Below are 9,287 nucleotides of genomic sequence, written 5' to 3' on the forward strand. Positions count from 1 at the left end.
GCTAAAAAAAAATCCGTAAATATTCCAACTACGCGTTACCCTACAATTCTTAAATGAGAGAAAGAAAATGACCAGATTGATTTAGTCTAGTTTCAGAAATGCTGCATTCATTCATATTTATATTCATGTCTAACATCAGCCCTTCCCTCCCCCTCAAACAATGTGAAGTCTGGACTTTTGAATGTTCCTTATGGAGTTAGAGAAGGCTTCTGTCCCTTTTAAGCCTTTTTATTCCCTTATTCCCGTGCCCAGTCTCCAGGCACCTCATCTGTCTCTTGGTGGCTCCTTTGCGCCTGCCCCCACCTCTGTATGTAGCTCCTTCATTCCATTCATTTCAACTAAACCCTTGCGAGTGTGCCATCTGTCTCCAGCTGGACCCTGGAGCAGTGCAGATGGTGATAAACCCAGGATTCACTGCATGCTCCTCTCTCTATGGTGAGCACCAGGCCCCAGGCCAACCGTGGTCCCACACTGGAGGGAGGAGGAAAAGAGCTCAGCGATGTGTAACATACCACGAACTGCTAAGTTTCCAGAATACTTTGGCAAGATGAAGCTCTGTTTAGGGAGGTGGAAGTTGATTCCTGGTCCCGTGTGGTAGAGACCATTGAATTAGGGTTTAACAGAGGAGTAAAGTCCTCTAGCCAGAAAGGAACACTCTTTGTGCAGCGTGTGCCACCTTATCAGGTAGCCAGCTAATTGCATTTACTTTTCTGCACTCCGATTTGCTTTCATCTTGCGTCACATGGCTGGTTTTGTTAGTGCTGGCCAAGCTTTCTACCGATGGCAGGATTAGAAGCCGTGGTTTAATATTAGCAATTTTGGAAAATGATCAGCTGTTTAACAACCAAAACATTTCTGGTCTTCTTTTGCTCTGATTAAAGGTGAAGGGACGCTAATATGTACTGGGTACCTCTCTTTGATAATGTGACAAATTGTCTTCAATATTTCTTTTCATCTGATGGTTACAGAATTCCTTGAGGTACTTGGTGTTATCGCTGTTTTGCAAACGAGGAAGCATGGTCTCTGGAAGGTCAGGCACTTGCTCAAGCTCACACTTTCTGTAGGTGGTCATGCAATGTGGAGAAGTGGGTAAGAGTGCAGGTTCTGGCTGGGCATGGTGGCTCACGCTTGTAATCCCAGCACTTTGGGAGGCCGAGGTGGGCGGATCATGAGGTCAGGAGATCGAGACCATCCTGGCTAACACGGTGAAACCCCATCTCTACTGAAAAATACAAAAAAAATTAGCCAGGCGTGGTGGCGGGCGCCTGTAGTCCCAGCTACTTGGGAGGCTGAGGCAGGAGAATGGCGTGAACCCAGGAGGCAGAGGTTGTGGTGAGCCAAGATCGCGCCACTGCACTCCAGCCTGGGCGACAGAGCAAGACTCTGTCTCAAAAACAAAAAACAAACAAACAAAAAAGAGTGCAGGTTCTGGGCAAGTGACGCAAGTATGCTATGCCTCAGTTTGCTCATCTGTATAATGGGAATAAAAGTAGCACTTACTTCAGAGAGCTCTTATGGGAATTGAATGAGATGATTCATATTAAGTGCTTAGAACAGGGCTTGGTACATAGTGAACAATCAGCTAATTTTTTTCTGATGTTAGCGTCTAATTTACTCTAACTTAAGCAACTGGAAATTTGTTATGTTTTGGATTTGAGTGAAAGATGAGAAGATGGTAACAAGTTGGTTTTGGGGGCCCAATTTCTAAACTCCAGGCATTTGTCTATAGTCAGCTTTGCTGTCACTGAGACCTGGTGCATCTTTATGGCACTTTTAGGGCACCCCTTTGTCATCTGCTTGATGATGACTTAAACAGACATTCTGTTTAAACTAGGCTACAAAATCTGGAAGAAATCAGATGGGGCCATTAAAAATTAGTCTCTGTGGCTGGGTGTGGTGGCTCACACCTGTAATCCTAGCACTTTGAGAAGCCGAGGCGGGTGGATCACCTGAGGTCAAGAGTTTGAGACCAGCCTGGCCAACATGGCAAAACCCGTCTCTACTAAAAATACAAAAAAATTAGCCGGGCATGGTAGCAGGTGCCTGTAATCCCAGCTACTTGGGAGGCTGAGGCAGGAGAATCACTGGAACCCAGGAGACGGAGGTTGCAGTGAACTGAGATCATGCCACTGCACTCCAGCCTGGGCAACAGAGCAAGACACCGTCTTTAAAAAAAAAAAAATCAGTCTGTGAACAAAATGGGATTCACCAGTAGTTGCCAATTTTCAAGGTTTTTCTTTTTTTTTTCTTTTGCTCTCGGACAAGTGATAGCCAAGACCTTGGTAACATCTAGAAAAGACTTTGTAGGCTTTTTGTTGGGCTTAGAGTTTTAAAACAAATTGTGAAATTTTAAAGCCTATTTCTAGTTCAGGGCTTTAGGGAACTTGGAAAGTGTAGGTTATGTCACTTGGGACTCTGGCCCTCTTTCCTGAGCATGTAGGATATTTTTCAGAGGCAGGGCACAGAGGTGAGTTCACGTAGCTGGCCTAATGAACAAACTTCGATCTGAGTCTCTTTGATTGAGAATGTGATTTTGTGTGAAGATAGCTATAAAATGGTACACTTGTAAATTTTTTAAAAAGTCACTAAAAAGAAACATTTGCTGCTTGTTTTCTAGGATTAGGATTATACAATCACTTTTAACAGCAAATAGGAAGGTAAATTCATCTGACAGAGAAACACAGCCAGTCACAAAGTCTCATTAGAAGGCAAACGCAGTTTTAACTGTTTTATCAAAATACTGGACATGCAGAGATGACATATTATTAAGAATAATTACATTCAAAAATACCATAATAATAATAATAATAAGAAGCATGGTGGCTCATGCCTGTAATCCCAGCACTTTGGAAGGCTGAGGTGGGCGGATCACTTGACGTTAGAAATTCGAGACCAGTCTGGCCAACACAGTGAAAACCCGTCTCTACTAAAAATATAAAAATTAGCCGGGCATGGTGGCGCGTGCCTGTAATCCCAGCTATTGGGGAGGCAGGAGAATTGCTTGAACCTGGGAGGTGGAGGTTGCAGTGAGCCGAGATCACACCATTGCACTCCAGTCTGGGTGACAGAGCAAGACTCTGTCTCAAAAAAATAATAATAATAATAATAATAATTCTAGCTGTGGACCATGTGCACACCTATTCTTGACATGTTAAAACTATCAATCACATCACATAATTGAAACTGTTTTTGCAGTCAGGGCTGCTGAAGACTTTTCCTGGATGTCCCAAGCTTCCTTGTTTCCATTTAGTCTTCAAAGACTGGGGTGATCTCAAAGGCTTCTCAGCACCACCCAAAAGGACAGAGCAGGGTGAGGTGTGTGTGGGAGCCACGTGGAAAGAGTGTTCAGTTTCCTTTGATCATGATTGATCTACTGTTTATAAAAATCCACTGTTGTTTATGGGTGAGTGACAGCCAGAGAGTGATGGATAGATTAGCTATGAAATCAGGAGTAGGAAGGCTTCAGGAACAATGCGCTGTTCAGATTGTACTAGCTTTTAACGAGTTCTAAATGTCAGCTCCCTGTACTCCACGCCCTGCTCTTTAGTGATGAGATGGCTCTCAGGTTGTTAGACCCTGGAGTGGAGACTTTCCTGGGTCTTTCCCCTTGAATTGTCTGCTGCTACTTTTTGTTGGCAATCAGAGCACGCATATGAGACCTCTGTGAGCTGGCTAAGCTGGCTGGTTGACCCCTCCAAGTTAATGGGAACCCTGTCTTAACTGGCTTTTCTAACTAGGAGCCCTTTTCCCCTGCTCAGCTACATATTAAATTGTTTCTGTCAAAGGGCAGGCAAGACCAAAAGGAGGGAGAGATGGAGAAAAAGAATGAGACCTGGCTCTGCTCCATCCACCCTGGGATGAAATGCCTTTGTTGACTCCTTCGAAATTGCTTCCCAGCCGCATTTTATGAAAACAAAGTGTCCCTTTCGAGTTGTTTAAAGGAAATATTGTGGAATTCTCAAATGCCTCTTTAAAAAGGGATTTTAAGGCCGAGGTGGGTGGATCACTTGAGGTCCGGCATTCAAGACCAGCCTGACCAACATGGTGAAACCCTGTCTCTACTAAAATACAAAAATTAGCTGGATGTGGTGGCCCACTCCTGTCATCCCAGCTACTGGGGAAGCTGAGACACGAGAATTGCTTGAACCCGGGAGGCGGAGGTTGCAGTGAGCTGAGATCGCGCCATTGCACTCCAGCCTGGGCAACAGAGTGAGACTCCGTCTCAAATAAATAAAAATAAAAAGGCATTTTAAATTTGTATCTTATTTTTATTTTTATATTTTATTTTTAGGGACAGTCTCTCTCTGTCACCCAGCTTGGAGTGCAATGGCATAATCGTGGATCACTGCAGCTTCAACCTCCCAGGTTCAAGTTATCCTCCTGCCTCAGCCTCCCAAGCAGCTGAGACTACAGGTGTTCACCACTACACGTGGCTGATTTTTAAATATTTTTTTGTAGAGATGAGGGTCCTCTGTGTTGCCCAGGCTGGTCTCGAACTGCTAGGCTCAAGCAATCTTCCTGCCTCGGCCTTCCAAAGTGCTGAAGTTAAAATTTTAAATATAAACTATAAGGGGACATTGTTTTGAAAGACAGATCAAGGGCATAGTTAAAGGAAACAAACTCTAATTGCTAAATTTTAAACATGTGAGACTCCCTGCTCAAAGGCAGCTGGTCTCCTGTCTTGACTTTGCTGAGAGCAAAGTGGGCCTCCACTGACCTTGACACTCTTTAAGGTGAAGCTGATCTCTGAAAACAGACGTCACTGCTGAAGCAACCTGCCACATCAGTGCCTCACCTTGGTTCTTCTCCAGCAATTAACATTTACTTTATTGGTCCTGGAGGCAGGAAGGAAGCCCTCAAAATCCCAAACTCTGTAAATACCCATTTCCATGTCTGCCCAACATCCCAGAACCATATTACTGGTATCCAACCAGATTTTGTGTCGGCTCAGCTGGACTAGAAATGTTCCATTTAAAACCAAGAAGCAATAGGTTTCCTGGGCTGCAAAGACAGACCTTCGAGGAGGCCACATGGTATGGCTGAAGTTGCATGTTCTGCTACCTTTGAGCTTGCAAACCCTTGGAGACAGGTGGTCACGTGAAGGTGCAGAGAAGAAAAGTGGAACAGCTGTGGTCTGTCATCTCCCGAGCCCATCCACCTGGGAGTTTGGAAGAGATATTTAGGACAGGATTTTCATCTGCCAAAAAGTGCTTAAGCTGAAGGCAAAAAAAGTAAGTCTTCCTTCCACCCAAGCCTTTGCTCTGTGAGTGTCTAGCACGCTGGGCTGGCAGCACAGCTGAGACTAGGCTAGCTTTAATTAATCTTGAGAATGAACCCTGGAGATCAGACTTCTGTTCCTCAAAGGAAGATATAACAATACTCTCTTCTCCATCACACACTGGCTGATACTTAAGCAAACAAGATGAGCCAAGGTAGATATCCCAAGCCACGGAAATGAACAAGCAGGACCATGGACAAGGGGAAGGTTTCCTTTCTGTTTAAGAGACTCTTGCAGAGGTATGCTCACGGGCAAGGAAGACAGCGGCCATTCATTTTCTCACTGGCAGAGTATCACAGCTTCCCCATAGGGTTCAGCCTTGGATTTGTATTAAGAAGCATGGTCCGGGGGGCCAGGGGGAAGAAATGTCTGTTAAGATGCTGTCATTGATGAGACTCAATTTAAGAATTATTTTCAGTGATTTTTCTGTGAAGAAATTGTATCATTTTTCTTATGCAAAATGTTGCTGTTAGCAGTACAAGTGCTTTATGCCAATGGACTGGTGGGGGTGATTTGTAGGAAGCCATCACACCCTTTCGCCAACCCTTTTTGCTGTTGTTGTTGAATTGAGGCAGGGACAGCTGGCTGGGGCTGGGCATGCTAGGCATGCAGTCTGTGATCTAGCATGGAATTCTCTGGGTAAAAAATTAGTTTATGCATAATGTCCTCCTCCCTATTGTGGCAGCAGTCTAGAAAAAATGACTAACTGGCCAGGCGGGGTGGCTCACGCCTGTAATCCCAGCACTTTGGGAGGCCGAGGTGAGTGGATCACTTGGGGGTCAGGAGTTCGAGACCAGCCTGGCCATCGAGGTGAAACCCCGTCTCTACTAAAAATACAAAAAAAATTAGCTGAGCTTGATGGCACACGCCTGTAATCCCAGTTACTTGGGAGGCTGAGGCAGGTGAATCGCTTGAACCCGGGAGGTGGGGGTTGCAGTGAGCCAAGATCGCACCACTGCACTCCAGCCTGGGCAAAAAAAGCGAAATTCTGTCTCAAAAAAAAGACTAAATATCCCTAGATTTGAGATGAGTTAGTCAAATTATATTTATCACCCTCTGTTTAAAGCTGCTGGAGAATCTCTGCATTGAGGTCTTGCTGAGGCAATATAGGAGTATACTGTGTGTACACATCACACACATGCCTCCCATGTACACATGTGCATCACGTGTGCCTAACATGTATGTGCATGAATATCACACACACGTGAGCATGTCTTTCACATGCATGGTACTTAAGCAAACAAGATGAGCAGATGTAGACTGAGCCATGGAAATGGGCTGGAGCAGGGCAGTGGACAAGGGGAGGGCGACATACATGTGAAGCATCACACGTGTGTTCTGTCATGCCACCTATATGCATGTACATTATGTGTGTGTTTATGTGTGCATGTGCTTGGGAGCACAAACTAGAGTGAAGGTACAAGTTGGGAACTTGAGAGCCTTAGAACACCATCCATGTCTCCTGAGAACTGGGGTGCTGGTTAATGTTGAGAAAGCCACCAAGCCTTGGTTATTGTATTAGTCCATTCTCACACTGCTAATAAAGACATACGCAAGACTGGGTAATTTATAAAGGAAAGAGGTTTAATTAACTCAAAGTTTAACATGGCTGGGGAGGCCTCAGGAAACTTACAATCATGGCAGAAGGGGAAGCAAACACATCTTTCTTCGCATGGCAGCAAGGAGAAGTGCAGAGCGAAGGAGGGGGAAAGCCCCTTATAAAACCATCAGATCTCGTGAGAACTCACTCGCTATCACGAGAACAGCATGGCGGTAACCACCCCCATGATTCAATTACCTCCCACTGGGTCCCTCCCACAACACCTGGGGATTATGGGAGCTGCAGTTCAAGATAAGATTTGGGTGGGGACACAGCCAAACTATATCAGTTATGTCACACGAGAACCATTTAGCTTTCTTGTTAAAAAATCATACCCATGAAAAAGATATCAGCGTACTCAGCAATGTACATATCCCCTTACATGGGGACAGGACCCCTCCCAGGAACTGATAGCCCAGCCTACTGGGAGGGCAGAAGAAGCATGGCTGCTCCCTGGCTGCACCTGCTGAGTTGACAGGTAGTCCCAGAGAGCTGGTCATGGGTCTTCTTCTCTTAAGACAAGCAGATTTCCTTCGGGGTCCTTGGCAATGTATTCTTTGTAAGGATCTGGGATGACTGTGTCTCCCTCTGTGTCCAGGGCTAAAACAGTCTTATTTGGTGGCCCCCAGCAGCCCTTAGGACTGGGTTCATCCTGGGCTTCCCTTTCTGTCTTCAGTGACTCCCACTGCAAAGGGGCCTTCTCTATGGCTTAAGCAACTGGAGCCCTGTCACTGAATAATTGGGGTGGACAAGGCTGTGGGGTATCATTTCAGATTTCGTCGAAGGTGGCTTTGCATCATATTCCTTAACAGGCTTTTCTAAAAGGATAGGACAGTTTTATCTCTAACCAGGACATTTCTTTCCTGCTTCCAGGCCTAGCAGGATCAGGAAATGAACTTAGTATCTCCACTGTCGACACCAATGTCTAAGCAAAGAGGTGTTCTTTCCCTGCGCCTCCCCCCAATGCAGCCCGTCCAAGAAAGAGAGAATTGAGGAAAAATTGGCTGAACACGGTGGCTCATGCCTGTAATCCCAACACTTTGGGACACTGAGGCAGGCGGATCACCTGAGGTCAAGAGTTCAAGACCTGCCTGGCCAACATGGCAAAAACCCATCTCCACTAAAAGTACAAAAATTAGCTGGGCGTGGTGGCACGTGCCTGTAGTCCCTGCTACTTGGGAGGCTGAGGCAGGAGAATCACTTGAACCCGCGAGGTGGAGGTTGCAGTGAGCCAAGATCGTGCCACTGCGCTCCAGCCTGGGTGAAAAAGCGAAACTCTGTCTCAAAAAAAAAAAATTAGAGGCTGCCCATGGGAATGTTCCCAGAAATTCACATATTAAAAGCAAAACAAGCACTTAGGTAAAGGTTTACTCTGACAGAACATTTGATGGGAAATTTGGTGTTTTTGAATTTGGCAAAAATGTGGGATGAGACAAGTGATTGATTGTTGTTACTATAAGTTCCACTGCTTGGCTTGCCAGCTATTGGGATTCTTAGAATGATAAGCATTTTGGAAACACTAATCAGATCTTCCCAACCATCTATGGAAACTTTTGATAATTCTCTTGCCACCTTTCTTTCTTTTTTTGACTGTTTAAAGAATTTTTATTAAAGCAAGAGTTTTACAATCCAAATTACGTTTCCCTGCTCAGTTATCAATTCTGTTACTTAAAACAGAACTGATATTTTGAGCTGTTCTACAGTAAAGAATTACAAAATTAAAGAAAGGAATGCTTTAAATTTTTGTACTTTGCTGAAAATTCTTTTCCCCAGGGTCTATAAAACATTAATTTGTTTTTATATTTTACTATTTTTATGGGTTTTTGTTGTTGTTGTTTTTAAATCAACCGGTAACCTAAGACAAGCATTATGTTTGTTAGTCCTTCAGCCACTCTTCTTTAGCAAGGCCAAAGGTCATGTGTGCCTTACACTGTAACTTTACTGTCTTCATTGAATAGTCACATTCAGAGCTGACCAGGAATATGAATCTTTTTTTCTTTTCTTTTCTTTTTTTTTTTTTCTTTTTTAAGGGCAGGGTCTCACCATATTGCCTAGGCTAGTCTCAAAATCCTGGGCTGAAGCGATTCCCCAGCCTCGGCCCAAAGTGCTGAGATCACAGGCGTGAGCCACCATCCCCAGCCCGGAACATGTATTTTAACAGTCCTTTGCTTCCTACCTGTCTCTGTGATCAGCCTGTGCACTTTTCCAGCACGGTGCTCCTCATCTAGGGCAGCTGGGGCTGCGAGTTTTGGCAAGAAACACTTGTATTCCATCATGGAGAGAAGGTTAAATTTGTGTAAGCAAATAGACTCCAGTTCACTGCCAGGTCTAGAAGCCCCATCCACCAGCCCACGTGTTCCTCTCTGCATGCCATTTTATTCTCCAATGTCCCTCTGCCATGCTATGGTA

General features: G+C 44.8%; 1 protein-coding gene across 1 annotated transcript in view; it reads right to left on the reverse strand.

Moving 5' to 3' along the window:
* Positions 1-5,119, reverse strand: part of COG1 (component of oligomeric golgi complex 1) — a 30,078-nt gene extending 24,959 nt beyond the window's left edge. The window contains exon 1 of the mRNA XM_031011203.3: positions 5,016-5,119. The gene's annotated coding sequence lies outside the window, so the exon portion shown is untranslated. The remainder of the gene's footprint in view (positions 1-5,015) is intronic.
* Between the last annotated feature and the right edge of the window lie 4,168 nt (positions 5,120-9,287).

This window comes from Gorilla gorilla, chromosome 4 (genome assembly GCF_029281585.2).
Source record: "Gorilla gorilla gorilla isolate KB3781 chromosome 4, NHGRI_mGorGor1-v2.1_pri, whole genome shotgun sequence".
NCBI classification, from domain to species: Eukaryota; Metazoa; Chordata; class Mammalia; order Primates; family Hominidae; genus Gorilla; species Gorilla gorilla.